Source organism: Lithobates pipiens, unplaced genomic scaffold, assembly GCF_037356315.1.
Source record: "Lithobates pipiens isolate NorthernLeopardFrog02 unplaced genomic scaffold, aLitPip1_a1.2 Scaffold_18, whole genome shotgun sequence".
Lineage (NCBI taxonomy): Eukaryota > Metazoa > Chordata > Amphibia > Anura > Ranidae > Lithobates > Lithobates pipiens.
In genome coordinates this window covers 497,173,315-497,195,367 of record NW_027507758.1, presented here as the reverse complement: position 1 = coordinate 497,195,367, position 22,053 = coordinate 497,173,315, and the positions used below count along the sequence as shown (strand labels likewise).

The window sequence follows — 22,053 nt, the reverse complement described above, 5'->3', positions numbered from 1 at the left end:
CTAAACGTCACCTCGTGTTTGTAACGGTTCCAGGAGAATGAGTCTGTCCGTATGCGTCCGGCCGGCGCAACGGACTCAAGGCTTTTGATCTTTTATACACTGTAAGTGCAATTTTACTTTTTTATCTTGAGTAATAAAGGGTTTTACACTATTTGGAGTTCTATCTTTCTTCCATGGCTTTGATGTTCCTATCCTGAGTCCCTCTGGATCTTTGAGAAAGATTTCTTGGAGAGTTTTTTCCATAACCTTTATTGGAGTGGTGACGCAAGGAATCGGATTACATGCCATGGTCACGGTGCTGTGTGTCATGGCCACTGCAAATGTATAACAGTTGTCCGGCAGCACTACCTGTCAAAGTCAGCCATTCAAGTGCATGTCACAACTAGGAACCACATGCTTGCCTTGCAATTGTGGTGCAGTAGCGCTATTGTAAATTGTTCTGCAAAAAAGAAAGAGCATGGGCTAGTGTGAGCCTAGTCTTTTTATGTGACTTGAGGAATATTCAAAAGAGATTTTTTTGTGTTACTTTTGATTAATTTATGTAATTTTGAATAATAAAGTGAGAGATTGAGACTATTCAGGAGCGCTACATTGTGTAAATGTATTTAGACAAATATCAACACTCATGAGTTAATACACACATCTCTACTTCCACAAAAATGTTACCATGCAGCAAGACCACTTGGCTTTTAACTGTCAATTGTATGGAGATCATGATCATTCGTTGGTCTTTTCAAAGCCTCCAGAAAGTACTATATAAAGGCGATCACCACACACTCTAATAAAGATGATGGCCCAGATGCAGTCTATATAAAGTATGTACAAACATAATCCATAAATAGGAGCTCTCCATGGGACTTGGCAACAGCGATAACATTCAAAAACATTGTTTTATCAAGTCTGTGTCTTGGGAAAGGCAGGCTGGGATTTTTCAAAATGTTACACTGCAAAAAAAAGACTTTTGAATATTATCTCTGTTACCAAGTCCTGTGGATTGTGCCTATTTTGGGATTTTTAAACATAAATCTGTGATGGGTGAAATAAATGAGGCTGACTATTTACTGGGCCCTTTCATTGATTTTAAAGTATCTTGCAAATGTCACTTTTTAAGCCTGCTTTAATTTAGCCTTCTTATAGTTTCCTGCTTTCCTTCCCAGGCCTGTATAAAGCTTTTTTACTTGCCTAATCCTCCCTTCTGGCAGGAGAGGAGTTAAACAGCGTTGCTTAATCCTCAGCAGAAAATTCATTGTAGCTTTAACTGAATTATTGTTGCCCATCTACTGCCTAGAGGCTACTGGCTTGTGGATTTAACTGGGAAAATGACATGAATGTGGAAAAGAGCCGACGTTTTATCTCCTCCTCCTGTGCTAATCACATTTATTTAAACGCTATTGCCAGCAAATAAAAAAAATAATTTCCAACTTTCACAATGAAATCTTTTGATAGGACACATAATTTTCACTTGGCGTCTCCAGCCGTCAATACATCGAGACTCGGTGAATGTGGCTTTTATATGCAGTACCCAAACACTGAATTCCCTATACTGGCGGCTCTGAAAATCAAAAATTGAATGTATTTTTTCCCTCTGCAACTAGATGCATAGATTACCTTTAGCGGAAGATCCGATCTCCCATCTTGCAGACAGTAACCAGTAAACTGATTAAATTCCACAAGTCATGTATACATATTATTATCTGTGTGGAAGTGTTTTTCAAAAGTAATTGCTTTGGAAATATGGAACGAGGTGTAAATCTTCCTCTCACTCCTGGAAAGATAATCTTGTGGAGATAAATCCTTAGCTCGAGAAATGATGAGCTTTTGAAGAGTGCTGCACTTAATTCATAATAAAAGGGAAACTAATTTAGGAGGAGATTAATCTTTTATTGCTTGGCAAATTAGATATATAAGGACTTTGCATGTCTTTTTTTTTTAAGGTGAATAGTTATTAAAAGTTGCTAAAAATACCTCTCGGGATTGAGATGTTGTGTTAAAGGCTTTGCGGTGTTGAAGGTCAGGATACCTTTTAACTGAGCATCCTGATTCTTTGTAACAGATTCTTTGCGGATTTCGTTTATGGTGCTTATAGAGGTGGTTTTTTTTTATATGAAGCTATCTTGGTGGAATAATCATTGTGGAAATATGGCTAAAGAGCAAATCAAAGCAAGTAAAATCAATGAGTGTGCTAGTAAGGCTATCTAGGCAACCATGTTACCTAGCTAAATTCACTTGTTAATTTCATTTTAATTGCATATAGCTTTTTCAATGCTAAGTTGCACATGACTTGACTTGGATTTATATCAATTGCCAAATGCGCCATGCTTTCAGGTTCATTTAGTTTGTATCTGAGATGCTTTCAAGTTTCACGTTTGGGGAGAAAAGCAGCTTTGAAGCAAACAAAAGTCCATCAACAATGGGAGTTTTTTGGCAGGGACTGCAGACTCTTGCATGTAAATAATGTAATGTGTATCTACAACGCTGGGTGGCACAAATGAGAACCTCTGGCTTTTGAAATCACAGACTAACAACATTTAGTTGTTTAGGTGTTTCCTGGCAACTAGAGGATGTTACATTCCAATGTGAAAACAAAAATTATATATATATTTATATATATATATATATATATATATATATATTGTTGTGTGAAAAAGCATTTGCCCCTTCCTGATTTTGCTATTGTTTTGCATATTTGTCACACTTAAATGATTCAGATCATCAAATAAATTTTCATTTTTAACACACAGATAACCCAAGTAAATACAAAATGCAGTTTTTAAATGATAATTTAATTTATTAAGGGAAAAAAGCTGTCCAAACCTGCCTGGCCCTATGTGAAAAATAATTGACCCCCCTTGCTAAATCATGAATGAGCAAATTTTTTGGAAAGCTGGGTTAAATTTTACTTGCCACACCCAGGCCCGATTACTGCCAGACCTAAAGAATCAAGAAATCACTTAAATAGAAGCTGTCTGACAAAATGAAGCATGCTAAAAGATCTAAAAGAGCAACACATCATGCCGCAATATAAAGAAATTCAAGAACAGATGAGAAACAAAGTAGTTGACATGTATTAGTCTGGAAAGGGTTACAAAGCCATTTCTAAGGCTTTAGGACTCCAGCCCACCACGGTGAGAGCCGTTATCCACAAATGGAGAAAACTTGGAACAGTGGTGAACCTTCCCAGGAGTGGCCGGCTAACCAAAATTACTCCAAGAGTACGACAATGACTCATCCAGGAGGTCATATAAGAACCCAGAACAACAGCTAAAGAACTGCAGGTCTCACTTGCTTCAGGTGAGGTCAGTGTTCATGATTTAACAATAAGAAAGAGACTGGGCAAAAACTGGGTCCATGGGAGAGTTCCAAGGCCAAACCCACTGTTGACCAAAAAGAACACATAGGCTCTTCTCATTTTGATGGTCTGGGGCTGCTTTGCAGCTTTAGGACCTGGACGACTTTTCATCATTGAGAGAACCATGAATTCTGCACTCTACCAGAAAATCTTGAAGGAGAATGTTCCAGACCTCAAGCACACTTGGGTTATGCTGCAGGAAAGTGATCCAAAAACACATCAAGTCCACCTCTGAATGGCTCGAAAGTAACAAATTAAGGTTTTGGAGTGGCTTAGTCAAAGCCTGGACTTAATGATTGAGCTGCTGTGGCATGACCTTAAACAGGCCATTCATGCTGGAAATCCCTACAATATGGCTGAATGAAAAAAATTCTGCAAAGAAGAGTCTGCCAAAATTTCTTCACAGTGTTGTGAAAGACTCATTACCAGAAATGCTTGATTGCAGTTGTTGCCGCCAAGGGTGGCACAATCAGTTGTTAGGTTTAGGGGGGCAATTACTTTTTTACAGCACTGTATATATATATATATATATGTATATATATATGAGTACATCCTTCACATTTTGGTAAATTTTTTATTATATATTTTCATGCGACAGCACTGAAGAAATTACACTTTACTACAATGTAAAGTAGTGAGTGTACAGCTTGTATAACAGTGTAAATTAGCTGTCCCAATAACTCAACACACAGCCATTAAATTCTAAACTGCTGGCAACAAAAGTGAGTACACCCCTAAGGGAAAATGTCCAAATTGGGCCCAAGTGTCAATATTTTATGTGGCCACCATTATTTTCCAGCACTGCTTCAACCCTCTTGGGCATGGAGTTTGCCAGAGCTTCACAGGTTGCCACTGGAGTCATCTTCCACGGACGACATCATGGAGCTGGTAGATGTTAGAGACCTTATGCTCCTCCACCTTCCATTTGAGGATGCCCCACAGATGCTTAATAGGGTTTAGTTCTGGAGAAATGCTTGGCCAGTCCATCACCTTTACTCTCATCTTCTTTAGCAAGGCAGTGGTCGTCTTGGACATGTGTTTATTATTATCATGTTGGAATACTGCCCTGCGGCCCAGTCTCTGAAGGGAGGGGATCATGCTCTGATGAGTATGTCACAGTACATGTTGGCATTCATGGTTCCCTCAATGAACTGTAGCTCCCCATAGCTGGCAGCACTCATGCAGCCCCAGACCATGACACTCCCACCACCATGCTTTACTGTAGGCAAGACACACTTGTCTTTGTACTCCTCACCTTGTTGCTACCACACACGCTTGGCAACACCATCTGAACCAAATAAGCTTATCTTGGTCTCATAAAACACAGGACATGGTTCCAGTAATTCATATCCTTAGTCTGCTTGTCTTCAGCAAACTGTTTGCAGGCTTCCTTGTGCATCATCTTTAGAAGGGGCTTCCTTCTGGGATGGCAGCCATGCAGACCAATTTGATGCAGTGTGCAGCGTATGGTCTGAGCACTGACAGACTGGCCCCCCACCTCTTTAACCTCTGCAACAATGCTGGCAGCACTCATATGTCTGTTTCCCAAAGACAACCTCTGATGCTGAGCACGTGCACTCAACTTCTGTGATCAACCATGACGAGGCCTTTTCTGAATGGAACCTGTCCTTTTAAACCGCTGTATGATCTGGGCCACCATGCTGCAGCTCAGTTCCAGGGTCTTGGCAATCTTCTTATAGTCTAGGCCATCTTTATGTAGAGCAACAATTCTTTTCTTCAGATCTTCAGAGTTCATTGCCATGAGGTGCCATGTTGAACTTCCAGTGACCAGTATGAGAGAGTGAGAGCGATAACACCAAATTTAACACACCTGCTCCCCATTCACACCTGAGACCTTGTAACACTAAGGAGTCACATGACACTGGGGAGGGAAAATGAAAAAATATGTAATTACAAACCTGCGCTGTGGAAATAAAATTGTATACTAGAGCTGCTGCTGTAGTGCAAGGTAAGTACCCCAAAAAAGAGACAAAATAATTTTAAACTCAGCCCTGCACCTGTAAACTACTAATATGCATATATACATACATCAACATGTGTAATATAATAACATGTATAACAAAATAAAGTGCTCAGTGCCAATATAATGCAAATAAAGTTATATCAATAAAGTTCATCAAATGTGAGATCCAGATTCTCCTTAGCTTAACGCGTTTTTTCCCCTCCCACTGGGCATCATCAGATGCTTGACACATTACACTGGGAAGGGAAAATGGCTAATTGGGCCCAATTTGGATATTTTCACTTAGGGGTGTACTCACTGTTGTTGCCAGCAGTTTAGACATTAATGGCTGTGTGTTGAGTTATTTTGAGGGGACAGCAAATTTACAGCAAAATTACATTTCTAAAGGAAAATAAGTAATTTAAAACTGATTGCGGCAGTAATGAATTGTCGGGTCTTGGCATTATAGAACAAGAGAGGAGACAAGAGAGCTCCCCACCCCACCCCACCTGAACCGTACCAGGCCACATGCCCTCAACATGGGGAGGGTGCTTTGGAGTTGTCCCCCAAAGCACCTTGTCCCCATGTTGATGGGCTTCATCCCCACAAACCTTGCCCAACGGTTGTGGGGGTCTGCAGGCAGGGGGCATATCAGAGTCTGGACCCCCAGATCCTGGCCCCCCATGTGAATTGGTAAGGGGTATATTGTACCCCTATCATTTCACAAAAACAGTGTCAAAAATAGTACAAAATATTGGAGTCACAAGGCATCAGAGGGGGGGTCACCCGTTTATGTCACTGGGTGGCCCCGCCTTCAGCTATATGTCACAGAGAAGCATCACTCGGCGGGAGCCTCCCATGGAGGTGGAGCTGCTGTGTTTTTTTTCTTTTTTCGGTTCATTGGGCAGCGGGATAGAAGATCTCATCGCTGGGCATTTTTGTTTTTTAATAAAGGACTTGTCCCAAATTACTTTTTTCCTTTAGAAATGTCATTTTGCTGTGGTGCTGTTCTAAATACGGGAAAACTATGCCTCTTTACAGGCGTACTATAGACAACCCCCAGGCACGATATTTAAAGGAATATTTCATTTTTATTGTTTCACTTCAAGCATTATTAAAATCACTGGTCCTGAAAAAACGTCTGTTTTTAAAACTTTTTTTGCATTGATACATATCCCCTGGGGCAGGGCTCGGGTCTCCAAACACTTCTTATGATAATAACTTACATATAAGCCTTTAAAATGAGCACTTTTGGTTTTTCATGTTAATGTCCCATAGACTTTAACGGGGATCCACGGCTTTTGAATTTGCCGCGAACACCACATAATGTTCGTTGTTTGCTGATCGTCCAACCAACCAATGTTCGTCCCGAACTTATGCTCGGCCTGAACCGTTCGCCCATCCCTACACTGAACCAATTGGGTTGTGAATCTTTCCAACCTAACATTGTTCTTATATCTGTGCTGTCTAGCTGAAAATCGAAATCCTTAAGTTCTTGAGTGAATGGTAACAATAGTAATTACCAATTGTCCTTTTATTCCTTTTATGAATTTTGACACTTAACCTCAACCATTGTGTACAATTACCATAATCCTGGTGCAATTTCTACTTTTCAAAGTATCAAAAAGTATCACACAAAACAACTAAATAACTCCATTCTTCAATATTTCAATAACAGAACATTTATCCTATACTATGCCAATTGTGTCACATTAATTTACATATCATTGTCTCCTGCCTACAGTGGACCTCCAGATTTCCGATCTATGGTACCAGTGCCTTATTCAGTCACATGGCATGAAGCCAAAACTAGATATTTGTGCTTGGCTGTCTGCTATTTTTGCTGACTTTTGAAAAAGAATACCATAATACTGATTTTAGCAATAAAACTCATTGCTCAGAGGGTTAGGGTGCGAAATGTGACTTATGTGACTTAATTTGTGCAAATGAAATCAACACATTTTAAATGCTGATTATCTTGGAATACATTAATAATGATATGAACCTAGTATAACAAAAAATATGTTCTATAGTACATATGTCCAGTGCTGAAGACCAAAGGACCTTCACTGGGAAATTATGTTCAGGGGACAAATGTTTAAAACATCCTATGTCCCTTGAGAGCATTTAAAATTATAGATAATGACGTGACTCATAGCTAACCCTTAGAATATTTTTCTTCCCCTGCACTAAACCACCCATCCTTTCCCTTAACATTTCCTGACTTGTCTTGCTGAGAAAGAGCCTAGCTTGCTAGCATTTTAAAATAATTCTCAGGGACACTGATGTTAAGACAATCTAATTCTTAGCCAACGGCATGCAATAAAGCATTGGTACTTCATACATATTAAAGTACATATGTTGCTGGAATAAGATATAAAGTGAATATAAGGCAAGCACCATATTTCTTCAACCCTCTTCAAGGTTGTCTAGGGGCCCATGAAACCCATAGTGCCCTGGCCTGCAAAATTTGGTAGATGTAAAATCTTGAAAGCTGATATAAAAAATTCAGCGTAAGAGATGGTGGCTTATTGAGGATGTAAAATACCTTCCCTACACACCACTGGAATTAAAATGTATCTAAAACCAAAATAGAATAGAGAATGTGTTAAACCTGAATTTTGTATTATTATCTGAGTCCCACTCTTTTTCTTGTGGTCACTGTCAGTGGGACAGAAGGTGATTGCAAATCCACAATTTTACAGCTGTTCCCCGTACTGTGGAGATATTTGCTCTCTGTGTTTCCAAGAAAATAAGTGATGGGGAATCTTATCGAGCCACGAACATCAACGAAAAAAAAAAAAAAATGTCAAAAGGATTTAACCCTTTTTCTAACCTAGAACTAAAAGATACTGTACTGTAAGGTTGGCTGAAGCTTAACTGATTATTTTGTATACACTTGGTTATTTCCTTTGGAATGGTGTTTACTTAATGGCAAGTAGTACTCTGTGCGAAGCTCATCATGGGGTTTTCATTAATGGTACAAAGACTTGGGATGAGCATTTAACAAGGAATAATCACCAAGCACTTTAGTGCGGATAATGAGCCTGCCTGTTAATGTATGCTAAATTACAAAAACATTTATTTCCTATTCAATGCTTGTATTTCTAGTGGAAAAAAAATTATTTCTACTAATAACAGTTCATGTAATTTCCCACTCATTCTTCCTGCTGTATCTTTCATATGGTGTATTTTTGCAGCCCCCCCCCCCCCCTTCAGTGGTGTTACGTAACATTCTGTGCTTTATACATATATATATTTTGCGCCTTTGTCTTCCCAAAGGTTTATAGTTTTTAATCTTCTAATTGTACCATATAAACACAAATTAAAAAATCCACTTGCAAAATTAAAGTTAAAACAAAATAATAAAAATTCTAGATATTTTCCCATGTTTGTAGCACTGCCTGGCAGAAAAAAAGTAGTATTTTTGCTGCCACTTTGTGTCCATATTTTGCACAATTTAAAATTTTTAAAAATAAGTAAATATATAAAATTTACAAAACCCAAAAATAATGGACAGACCTAAAGCATGTTAATTTTACACTGCTGGAAATATTTATTTTTTACGTATTTCAGGAATTTAAAACACTTCTATAAATTCTTGTTTCACATAGGCTTACCTTGGATGTTTGTCAAGACAGGTGGCAAGTATTCTCACATATTTCTGTAAGCATACAGTATGTCTGTTTGCGCATTTTGTTATTAAAGGGATAGTAAACAATCACCCATTCAGTTTAGATATGAAAGGCAAAACATTTGTGTATAGATATAAAACACATTATCAATACCTTTTTTCCCCTTTTTATTTAAAAGTGATCACTTTCCCTCTGTTCTCAGCTGCATAAAAGCAACAATACACTGAACTTCCCAGTTAAAGAATGTACGTGTGAGGGGGGGGTGTCAGGACAAGTCTTCTCATTGGAGAAGAGCAGACTGAGTTCCCAGCACAGTACGAGAACTGACCATGGGACCACGGTATGTACTCTTTCTTATTGTGGTCAGTTTTTAATAGGAAAGCAGAAGGACTGGCAGGATCACCAGGGATTTAAAGCAAAGGAAGCAATAACAAGAGAACAGGATACTTTCTCAAACAAGTACATGGTACAGCACAGGCTCTATCGGGAATATTAAATGCTGGGTTTACATACTCTTTAATGTGTTTCATACACATTAGTTCATTACAGTAATTATTTTCATTTTTTCCCTCTGTATCATGTGTTCTGTCAACGTGTTTTATGTAGGATAGTATTGAAAATTTAACCCATGCCACACTTGCTATTGTATAGGATACTTCTATTTATCTTTGCAACTTAAATCACATGACAGCTAAACATACTGTGAAATAGTTAATTGAGAGAAGTTCAGTAACAGATAACTCTGAACCTTACAATGTGAGTCATCATAGAGGGTCTAAGAAACCATAATACTAAAGGCTAACTTCATTAAGCTATAATTGGTTTAATAACAACTCTTATTTGTAGCCATAATAGTCAATGAGAGCTGAAAATAGCATATGGCCGGAAATAAGGTAAACATGGTAAATTATGAATTCAGCTTTATCTGCATAAATACATTTAATAGAAGGATGGTTTCAACTGTAGTAATGTTGATGACCTCTACAACTAAGCCCATGAGTGGGTGAAACGTGTTAGAGGGGTGTGGCTTAGGAGAAGGCAGAGCTGAAGACTTTCTGATACTCTGTGAACCAGGTGGCTTGCTGTGCGCGCTTATTTTATTTTATTTTCAGAGTTGTTTATTGGACAGGATGGGCCCTTGGGAAACTAGCACCTGGCAGGGTTAGAATCACCACATGAATTGGATGGAGCTTTGAGTGGTGCTTCAGGTCATTTGGGTTCTTTGCATTCTTATTGTAAAGTAATGGCTCTAACAACTTGAATTTTGCGAGGTGTATCACTAATCTGAAAGACTGGGGGGCTTTGTATACAGCCTGGGCCCAAGAACCAGGGTCCTCTCAGGCATGGAAGAACTGAATTGAAGACAAGAAGGGAAACTTTGTGCCTGCCCTTCACCAGTATTCACTATGGTAGACATGGCATGTTCACTTTTACAGTCTCCATACATCTTATGACCACACATTAGATCAAAATGACAACTTTGACAACTGTCATATCTGGTGGTACCTATATGAGCAGTTTTCCCAATAGACATTGAAGCCCTATTGTGAAAGGCTTGTTTTTCTGCTGAGGCGAATATGCACCAACTGCTAAATGATCACATACTAGCTCCACTTTTTACACAGAACTCATCCATGAATGGTAGAAGTGCTTAGAATATGGTCAGTGACTGGTAGGCTTGGCAGCACATATGTATAGAGACCTGGGCATGGTTGGGTCCGTCAATGTTGGAACAGGCAATAATGGATGTTTTTTGAGTTTCCCAGGTATTGCCTGGTCGTAACCTCAGATTCTGGAATTTTGGCTGAGATGTTCCCCTTATCATCACTGGTGCCACTGTACTGGTTCTTGAAACCTTAGCTTGTACACAATAATGAACCATTACACGTTTTCAGGAAATACTGTACTTGGATCCATTTCTTCACTGCAATATTTAAGATTCGTTTTCACATTCTCCAGCTACTCTGAATAACTTTGTTTCTAAAGCCCCATACACACTATCAGTTTTTCTGCTGAGTTTTTCCTTCAGGTTTACCAAAACCATGTAGTAGAAGGGCCTGGCTGATAGCATACAAATTGAAACTCCTAAGGTTTGACCTCATATTATTTAGTTTTGGTAAATCTGAAGGAAAAACTCAGCAGAAAAACTGATAGTGTGTATGGGGCTTAAGTGTGTACTGCTAAACCTATCCTTGCAATTTGTCCTTATTCTGTATGAACACATTGTGGCCTGATTCCATCCTCCATCTGATTCTTGAGGTTTGTACTGTACGTATTCTGATGAGCGGTGCGTCATTCTGTATAAGCTCTGCTACCTGCACATTTCTTGTGGTAATTAAAGGCTATGCTCAACCCATGTTTAATAATGGAAAATATCACAGTTCTCCAGGAAGTGAGTCAAGTAGCAAAACTAAATGTTCAGTTGTCAAGAGAACTGAACATGAGTTCAGTGTGACTTTTATCCTGTATGAATGAAGGTTAACCTCCTCAGCTGGGTATACCATAATTAAGGGGATGTGTCTGCTGGTCCGTTATTACAAGTCTGCAGGTTCAGTGGGGTGCACACGAGCCGCTGCTTATAAGGAAGGGAAAAGCTCTTTAGAAACAGGTTAAAATATGTGTGAGATAACTAAAAGTGGATGGATTTTGTAAGTCTTCCCATGCATTTAGTATTTATGTGTAGATAAGCACATACCCCAAAATATATATTTAAATAACAAACATGATATACTTACCTGCTCTCTGCAATGGATTTGTGTACAAAGCATCCCTGATCCTCTTCTTCTCAGGTCTCCCGCTGATGCTCTTGGCTACTCCACTTCTGTAAGAATATATATATATATATATATATATATATATATATATATATATATATATATATATATATATATATACATACATACATATATATATATATATATATATATATATATATATATATATATATATATATATATATATATATATATATATATATATATATATATATATACATACATACATATATATATATATATATATATATATATATATATATATATATATATATATATATATATATATATATATATATATATATATATATATATATATATATATATATATATATATATAAATAAACATATAAATTTACCTTTACTATCACTTTAAAGATCATATAAGATTTTATTTTAGTGATTTGATTTAGGTATATTGTAATACAGCCACACATATATATATTTATTCTTAAGCATCATATGTGTGTCATATTTCAACATTTAAAAAAAAATAACGTTAGACTTAGTGTCTGTGTTGCCGATCTTTGGGCTTGTGTCAGTGGCATCTATTTGAGACTTTTCTAAAATCATTAAATAATATAGGCATTTTTTTTTTGTCTTGCTCTCTTTGCTCCTCATACTGCCCCAAGCTGTACTGCCTGTCTTCAGGTAAGTGGGTGCCCCATGTTCCAATGCATTCCCCCCTGCAATCATCACTTGGTGTGCTTTCCTGTTTTGAACTACAATCTTAGATGTAGTTGCTCTAAACACCCCACACACAGGCAGCCCCAGACACAGAACCAAAGCTTTGCCTCTCCTTCTACAAAGTGGTGATTGACAGCGGCTCCCTAGTTTTGCCTTTGATTCTGTGTCTCTCATGCTGCCTGTGTGTGCAGTGCTGGGAGCAGCTGCACATAAGATTGTAGTTCAAAACGAGAGCATGTACAAAGTGACGACTCCAGTGGGACTTTAAAGGTTCTGCCAGGCACAGGGAAATGCCACATATGAGAAGTAGAGCAATGCAGCCCCGAGACAGTATAAGGAGCAAACAAAGGAGAAAGGACAGGAAGAGCATGCAAGTCCCGCTATCAGCATCTCATTTTACAAACGAATTGGCTTTAATATCAATTTAGGAATTTGTTGACCGGCGGCACATGTGACTTGCAAATGCGACTTGTGACCTTCTGTCTTGCATTTCTATAAACTCATATAGGAACCGATTTTAAACTAACATAAAGTTGTCAACACTGGCCTTTAAAAGTTGCATTCAATAATATTAATAAAGAAATCTACAAGTCTAAAGATTAGTAAACAAGGGGGTTAATCTGCTGAAGGCAAATAGGTTTAATTTGCTAAAGGCAAAGTGCAGTTGTTCCAGAACTTAGTAAATGAGCAGAAGCTCTGCTGACTTCCATTATCCAATCATGTGCAAGTAAAAATGCAGTTTTTTTTATTTTCCTTGTGTGTGATTGGGTACTTTACCCGATTTTCTAGGTTCTGGAGCAACTGCACATGGAGAGCGCAACTGTTCTTTGCAAAGTCTATTTGCCTATCAAGCTTATAGTGTAACAGAATTGTAGTATGCCAGAAAAAAAACTGTTTGCAAGCATTCCAAGTGTTTGAACTGAACGGCAGGTACATTTCCTTTCTCATCAGTAGTTGCCCTAACTAAGGGGCCACAATATATTACATTTGATAGAGCCCATTACAACGAGGCTCCAACATCATTCAACGGCACGTTGTGACTATATTTGCACTCTTTGATTATCCTTGTATTATTTTATATCTTTCCATTACCTCTGTCTTTGGTTATCTCTATTCTTCGGTTTCAGTACTATATGACATGGTAGATCATAATTCCGTGGAATGTCAGGTTAGAATGTGAACAGGAAAATTGACTTACGCAATATAGCAACTAACATTTCCTGTCTGTGACTGTCCCCATTGTGAAGAAATGGATTCTGAAATTATCACACTATAAATCTGAGGATCATCTTCCCCAACCACTTCCCTTCTTCTCTCCTCTCCCTTCCTCGTGTTCATACATACCACTGCATAGATATATAAATATAAACTCATTTCACAGTAATTAGCATAAAACTAACCAGGATACACAGAAAGATTTGTGTCTATGAGGCCGCGTACACACGCGGGGACTGTTCGCGCAACTTTGTCCGCTGAACAGTGTTTCGGCGGACAGTCCGCTCGTGTGTGGGCTTTCAGCGGACAGTTTCAGCGGACAGTCTGCTGAACAAAGTTTTTCGGAAATTCCGAAAAACTGTCCGCTGAAACTTTGTTTCAGCGAACAGTCCCCTCGTGTGTAGGCTTGTTCGTCAAACTAAGTTCCGCGCATGCTCAGAAAGGATTTACACGCCGAAGTTTGCATTGCAGTGTATAGGACGTCGTTTTCTAGTCCCGTCGTACGTGCCGTTCACGTCATCGCGCACGGTTTCAGCGGACTGTTCGTTCGTCGTGTGTGGGCAAGTCCGTCCATGCTAATTTTGAGCGGACTGTCCGCTGAAACTGTTTGACGGACAAAGTTGGGCGAACAGTCCCCGCGTGTGTACGCAGCCTTACAGTATTAAATAAATTCTTCAGAGCCAAACACACTTGGAGATGTGAGGAGAAGGTTTTCTTTATAGGTAAAGAGAGACTAATACATGCTCAATGTGATTTCATGTCCGTTAAATGTATAAAGACCTTCTCCTTTGCTTTATTTAAAACCCCCTAATCCATGCGTCCGGCCCCTAATCTACATAAAGGGCACCGGATGCATGGATTCCAATGGGTTTTATTTTGGAAGCACGTGATTAGAGCCTGAGGCTCTAATTAGCTTCAAAAAAGGGATGGGCTCGGGGCACAGAGCATTAATATCCGCTATTGTCATCCTGATTCTCTTCCCTGCCAATCAGGAAGCATGACCCGTCTCCTGATTAGCCAAGAGGAGAAGCAATCCTATTGGCAACTGAGGAGGAGGAGGAAGGAGACGCAGGAAGCCCAGGAGGAGAAGATGCCGGGTGAAGCCGCCTGACCTACCGACCGGGGGGGGGGGGTGTCAGCGAGTTGTTTGACTCCCAAAAAAATATACCACCAGTGGCAACACTTCCAGTTACACAGATCATGAAGAATTAATATGAAAAAAATGACTGCTTAAACCCATAAGTCCTTTTTTTTGCACTACTACTTTTCCTTTGTACTAACTTTTGAGGTCCATTCATCAAACCAAAAGCAATGACAACCGAGGAGGAAAAAAGGCGATTTTTTTTTCCAAAAGAGGAACATTCCCTCCAGATGAGGGACAGTGCCGACCTATAAGTTTTGAATTATTCTACATACTGTAGAGCAGTGATTCTCAATTTTTTTCTTCACCAAGGCCTCACACCTTGGTCACAGAAAACTCCTGGGGTTTCATTATTTGATATCAGAGAAGTAAAAATTTAAGTTTTGTGGGAGCTGGTAGAAAATTGAACTGCTATACACATCATACGCCACTTAGCATAATTAGCAATGAAGCAAATATCTGAATGAAAAGAATAAATAAAATGGGCAATTTTAGTAAAGCCTCTCAGGCCTCACTAACTTGGACAGTTGGTCTCAAAGCTGGAGAACCTATTTTAGAAGCTCAAATTTACAAACTGTGTTAAGGAAAATGTGAAGATGTTATCCATATTGGATACTCTGGGCATCCTCTCTTTTTCCCCATCACTACCAACACAGCTGGTTGCTTTCAAGAAACTTTCCATGTTAAATCTTAATATAAAGATGATATAATACACTTTAGAAGAACATCATTAATTTGCTACAAAAAAGGATGATTTCTGATTTCACATTCAGAATACAGTATCTTCAATTGAAATGTCATCATTTATAGTCCTATTTAACAGAGAGGGGAGAGGTTCCAGACAGGAAACCAGGGCCAGATATACTATGAGGCACATCAGGCCTGTGGTAGCCTTTTCCTGGACTGTTATCAGCCACACATTTTGTACTCCAATATCAATAAATATACAGTCATAGCACTGGTACTGGTATCATCTCTCCATGTTTTTCTTCCATTTTGATTGGGTATTGCAGGCCCATTCTGCAATAAAAACCTCACCTATTCGCAATTTTTTTAAGTTTTTAGCTGTAGTTCCACTTTATTTACATATTTTCAGAATATTTTAAGCCAAGCAAAAAAGACTAGTACAATAATTTTTTTTTTTTTTTTTGTAAAATAAAAGATTCTAGAGGTGATGATACTGTTTATTTGACAACAATTGTGTGCCCACTAATTGAAGTCTTGGAATTCCAGCACCGCAGTAAGACATCTTATTTATCAGTCAGTTTGATGCTGTTTATTATATCTATAATATATTTTTACAAAACTTATATTTTCACAAGTTTTTCTTGAAAATGTTAAACAGAAGATTGTGTAAAATTCTGGCCTATTGTTAAATTTAGGAATCCTTCCAATACAGCCTTGCTGCTTCCTTTACCCGGTGCAGTATATATACCTGGCCATGCCAGGTAGGGGAGGAGCAGTGTTTTTTTTGGATTATACAAGTGACCAGGTGGTAATGTTAGGAGGGTTAAGAGAGGTTACATAAAAAATGAAGAACAAAGGTTCTAATTTGTGTTTTCTACCCCTCACTGCCAATCCCTTCATTCGCTTCTGCTCATCAAACAAAAAAACAACGTACAAAATCACCCACAACTTTGCCTCCAACAATATCACCAACCTCGTCTCAAAATACCAACCAAACCATTCTCTTCGCTCCTTCCAAGACCTCCTGCTCTCTAGCTCCCTTGTCACCTACTCTCATGCTTACATCAAGGACTTTTGTAGAGCCTCTCCCATCCTCTGAAGCTTCTTACCCCAATCTGTATATCTCTTACTCTATCCCTCTTTAGGCAATCCCATCTGTTCAGAGAGACCTATAATAATCTGTACTTTTACTTTCCCAATCAGCTCATCCATTACAGATATTACTTTTTTGTATCACTTGACCATTCCGTTTTAGATTGCAAGCTCTAACAAATCCTCTGATTGCTCTTGTATTGAAATGTGTTGTAACTGTAGTGTCTTCCTCCATTGGTGGTAAACACATCCTGTATAATAATTATAATAATAATACATAGGGGGATATTCTAAAACAGACACAGTAGGCGAGACCCTTAGCCAAGAGTCCAGTATTGAAATGGAAATTGGAAGCTCTAAAAACAAACTTTTCTGCTGAATAACATACCCTGGAAAATGTCACAACTTGCATTACTCAGAAGTGATAGTTCGTTTTCAATGTTTCACAGATGGGGGTCATGTAACTCCCAGATCATTTCCAGCATAGGAAGCATTACCTCATAGAGACAGATTTGCATGGAATGTCTGTATCCTCTCTCAATGTTTATGTCATTGGAACAATTACATTTTTCATTGCAACACAGTATACATGAAGAGAGGGGGTGAAGAAAAAGTATGTGGGGGGGAGGGGGGAAGGTATTCGGGGGTAATGTTTACAGCCGATTTTGTCGGACACTGTGTTTTATATTTGAATTACAAATGCAGTACTTGATAACAAAAGGCTGCATGTGACCTACTTTGCATACAGTTGAAATGCATCTCAAAAAAATATGCTACATTCAAAAAAATTCAGGTCTAATGCAGTCTCTGACCTGTTGTGTACTTCTTAATTAAAGTCTATGGGATTTTGCTGACTTGCATTTGACAGGCTTTCCAAATGCATGTCAAACGCAGGTAAACAATGCTCATGATATGAGCCCTTAACAAACCTGTTAGATTGTCCTAAGTGGGACACTTATCTACCGCCGTTCTTTTATAATTGGCAAAGTCGTGAATGCTTATTTTCTAAATGGCAATGCAGAAACCACCCTTAGGTGGCAAGTGCACTCATTAAAGTAGAATTCCAGGCTAAACCTAACCAACACAGTAAAATGCTCCCTCCACCCTCCCAACATGTTGAGTAACCAATGTAAGAAACATGTATATGCTTACCCATGTTCACCCTGCTCCAGTCCATTCACATGATCTACTCTGAGTCAGCCAGCAGTGGCTGCAGGAGAGAGGAAAAAGCACCGACAATGCTGGAATGCCTGGGAGTGGTGACATCACCCATAATCTCCTATGGCCCAGCCATTGTCGATGCGCCCTCCTCTCCCCAGCAGCCACGTCTGACTAACATAGGGAAACCAGATCATGTGAATGGATCAGAGTGGGTTGAAAATGGGTAAGTATATGCATTCTTTTTACACAGGTTAGTCAGCGTAGGTATTAAGTTTAGCCCGGATTTCTGCATTAATGGCTGTGAACCAATCTGCCATCAGAAAGCTTGGTTCATAGGCGCAATGTACAGAGCTGAGTGGCTCTGTACCATGTGATAGCTGTGATGATCAGTCACAATGATCACACAATGTACAAAGTGTAAGTAAAAAATTGTGGTTATTAAATATATGCAGAAGAATGTTCTATCTGTCTCAAAAATTATATAACATTTATTAGGGTACAGTGTTGCATGACTGATTGTAAGTCAAACTATCACAGTACTGAAAACTGAAATATGACCTGGTAATGAAGGGGTATTGCAGGCTGATAATGAAGTGGTATAGAAATGTATTAACCATTTGCTGACCACCCCATAGCAGATTTAGTGCTACAGGGTGGCTGTTCTGTGCAGAATCACCTATATATGTGATTCTACACTTTCCCATAGGGGGCATGCAATCAGCGGGTGCCAGACAAAGGATGTCCGCCGGCACCCACTGATCTACAGACTGGACGGAGCTCTGCATAAGTAAAGAATGCAGCGCTCCATCCTGACAGCAGGGATGAGACAGAATTTCTTTCCCTGCTGAGCAAGGAAAAAAAATCCAAAATTTCCTTTAGTAAAAACAGTAAATGTAGACACAAAAACACTAACCAGGCACACATTTAACCCCTTGATCACCCAAGATGTTTAACCCCTTTCCAGCCAGTGTCATTAGTACAGTGACAGTGCAAAATTTTAGCACTGATTACTGTATTAGTGTCACTAGTTCCCACAAAGTGTCAAAAGTGTCAGTGTCAGATTGTTCACCGCAATATTGGAGTCCCACTATAAAAAATAACAACAAATAAAGTCCATCCAGTGTAGTGACATCAATGCGAAATGATAATCGATGCACCCAAGGAATGTGATATGAGAGAGATGACTTCCACCACTAGACACTCTGCCGCATACCGACTTCCTATGATCTCCTATTATGGGAGATCACAAGCGCTTTTCGGCTTAATACCCAGCAACTGCCTTTGTTAAACACAACAACAGTCACAGCCACAGCCACAGAGTCTTCATAGATTTCCATCACTCAAAGGAACATAATGCCATACAATCCCCATGAAGAAATACAAGGCTTCCATAGTGTAAAATCCTATGGTAATTTCAATATAAAAAATGTATTTCACTGACACTTAAGTAGATAAACAGACCATAACAAATGAAGCCGGCTCTGCTCTCCAATGCAGCCCATCATTCCGGGACCAGCGTGAACGTGGTGACGTCAGCACGTCTCTCCTCTTACTGCGTTTGCACAGGTACCGGAGGGAGAGCTGGCTGGCTTGATTTTTATGCTCTGTTTATCTACTTACAGTAAGTGTAAGTGCAATACATTTTTAATATTAAAATTACCATAAGATTTTACACTATGGAAGCCTTTTATTTATTCATGGGGACCGTATGGTATTATGTTCCTTTGAGTGGTGGAAATCTATGAAGACGTTGTGGTTATGACTGTTGCTGTGTTTAACAAAGGCCCTTGCTGGGTATTAAGCCGAAAGCGCTTGTGATCTCCCATAATAGGAGATCATAGGAAGTCAATGAGCGGCAGAGTGTCTAGTGGTGGAAGTCATGTCTCTCTCTTATCTCTCATATCACATTCCTTGGGTACATCGTTCGTCATTTAACATTGATGTCACTACACTGGATGGACTTTATTTGTTGTTATTTTTTACTCATTCAATCATATTTATTGAAAAGTGTATGTTATTGTGTGTACAAGAAGTTGCAGCTTGGTTTCATTTAATCACTTTGATTTTGATAGAGCAGTAATTATATTTTGCTTGTATAGTCCCACTATAAGCCACTGATCGGCGCTATTACTAGTATAAAAAAAAATAACATTCCAGTATACATCCCATAGTTGTAGATGTTATATATTTTATGCAAACTATCAATATACACTTATTGGGAATACATGTTGGCCTAAATTTATGAAAAAAATTAGTTATTAAAAAAAAAATTATTGGATATGTTTTATAGCAGAAAGTAAAACATATTTTATTTATTTTTTTAATTGTCATTAATTTTTTATTTATAAATCAAAAAAGAAAAAAACCCAGTGGTGATCAAATACCACCAAAGGAAGGCTCTATTCGTGGAAAAAATATGTACATTTTATTTGGGTACAGAGTTGCATTACCGTGCAACTGTCAGTTAAAGTAACACAGTGCCGTATCGCACAAAATGGCCTGGTCATGAAGGGAGGGTGGGGTAAATCTTCTGGAGGGCAAGTGGTTATGAGCATAGGTACTCTGGTCTAGATTTATGTTTAATGAAATGTGTGACCTGTCTGATTTTGTGATTGACTTTCTTTTGCAGAGTCCAGCCCAGTGAATGCCATCAGATGTCATGTGACAGTGCGGAAGTATGTATCCGCCCCCCCCGGGAGAAGATGAGGTGGATGATGGGTCCTCTTCGCCTGTTCTCTCCCCTCCAGCCCCCCTTAGCTTCCATGACTACCACATAGCTGTATATTTCTGTAAGTTCCTGCATTGTACAATTACCCCTCTCGGATTTGTCACCTGTGTTCAAAATGTTGGAGTTTGTAACAGTAATTTCAAAGAAGAAAAACATTGTATTAAAAAGAAGAAAAATCTAAATTGCACTCAATAAAAATGAATCAAAATCCTCATTGTTTGTTTTCATTTCAGATGAGAAAGACACCTGACTGCTACATAGAAATATGCTGGAGGGAATGGCGTTATTGTCTACACGATAAACCATTATGCTAGTCAGACAAAGGGTGCATACAAACATGTTTCCTCTTTTTTTTAAAGGGGTTATACAGACTAAAAAAATAAACATCGTTCAAAGACTGCTGGGGACAATCAAATTATTTGATCTCACTCCACATGTTCAGTTTTTATTAGTACTGCTTGTAGTTATGTAATCATCCAGGCAGGGAAATGCTGTACAAAAGATAGCAGAAGATTACTGCAGGCATGATTGACAGAGAAGCCAGCCAATTAAGTGTGGTGGCCATAACCTCTCTCAGTACATCTTCTACTCTCCTTTCTTGTAATTCAATTTTAATTGGTGGAAAGCAAGATAACTAATATCCGAGTGATTCATTTTTTTACCATTCCTGTTTTTTTACTTTTATTTTTCTTTTTTTCAACATTGCATGTTTTCATATTGAACTTTACAAATTAGACAAGAAATATGGATATTAAAGCAGAACTCCAGCCAAACTTGAACTGTAATACTAGATGAATGCTAATGAAGTGTGTGCCATGTGTGGCTGCAGCTATATTGTGTAATACTCTTACTTTCTATGCCCTCGTTCAGTACAGTCAATGCCGATCCTCCGGCGATTAAACTTACAGTTCTGGCTGGAGCATACAGGTCACAACAGGGCATCCATCCTGAAAATGTATTTAATTCTTTTCAATAAATGCAAGGCAATTTGTGGTTGGAGGAGGCGTGGATGAACATTATGACCCCCCTCCTCCAATCACAAAATGTTGTTCATTGAAAAGAATGCAAGACATTTTCTGAATGAACCAGCAGTAGAGTGAGCAACCTGCTATGATCTGTGTACTCCAAAACAGTTCAGCCCTGAATGTACTGTATCGGCGGAATACAAGTAAGACTGTTACTTAACAGCAGTTAAAGTCTAACTCCAAGTTTCTGTCACTTTAAAACATTTATGTGGACAGAGTTGGACCAAACAAACTATTTCCTTCACTAACAGATGACACCACTGTGAGCACTGTGTGCAGCATCAATCAACTACATATAGTTTACAATGATGTGTTCTGGCATCAGGACAAGGATTCTTGTTCCATTCCCAGGAAAAAAATTGAGTTGGGCTGAATGCTGCTCAGTCATTCAAAGGAAGCTTTGCATTTTCTGAATGAATGCAAGGCTTCCTCTGATTGGCAGAGATAAATTGGTGGGCGGATGACATCACTATCTCCATCTCAGCCAAACAGAGGAAGCCTTATACTCATTCAGAAAAAAAAACAAAGCTTCCTCTGAATGGCTGATCAGCAGGCAGCTCAACTTCATTTTGTTCTATGAACAAAATGGGAAGTCC

At 38.8% G+C, this 22,053-nt stretch overlaps 1 protein-coding gene across 3 annotated transcripts in view; it reads left to right on the top strand.

Moving 5' to 3' along the window:
• The window catches only part of EPHB1 (EPH receptor B1), a 409,064-nt gene extending 388,418 nt beyond the window's left edge, over positions 1 to 20,646 (top strand). For all 3 annotated transcript variants that reach the window (XM_077488639.1, XM_077488637.1, XM_077488638.1), the window contains one exon: positions 20,334 to 20,646. The gene's annotated coding sequence lies outside the window, so the exon portion shown is untranslated. The remainder of the gene's footprint in view (positions 1 to 20,333) is intronic.
• The last annotated feature ends 1,407 nt before the right edge of the window (positions 20,647 to 22,053 follow it).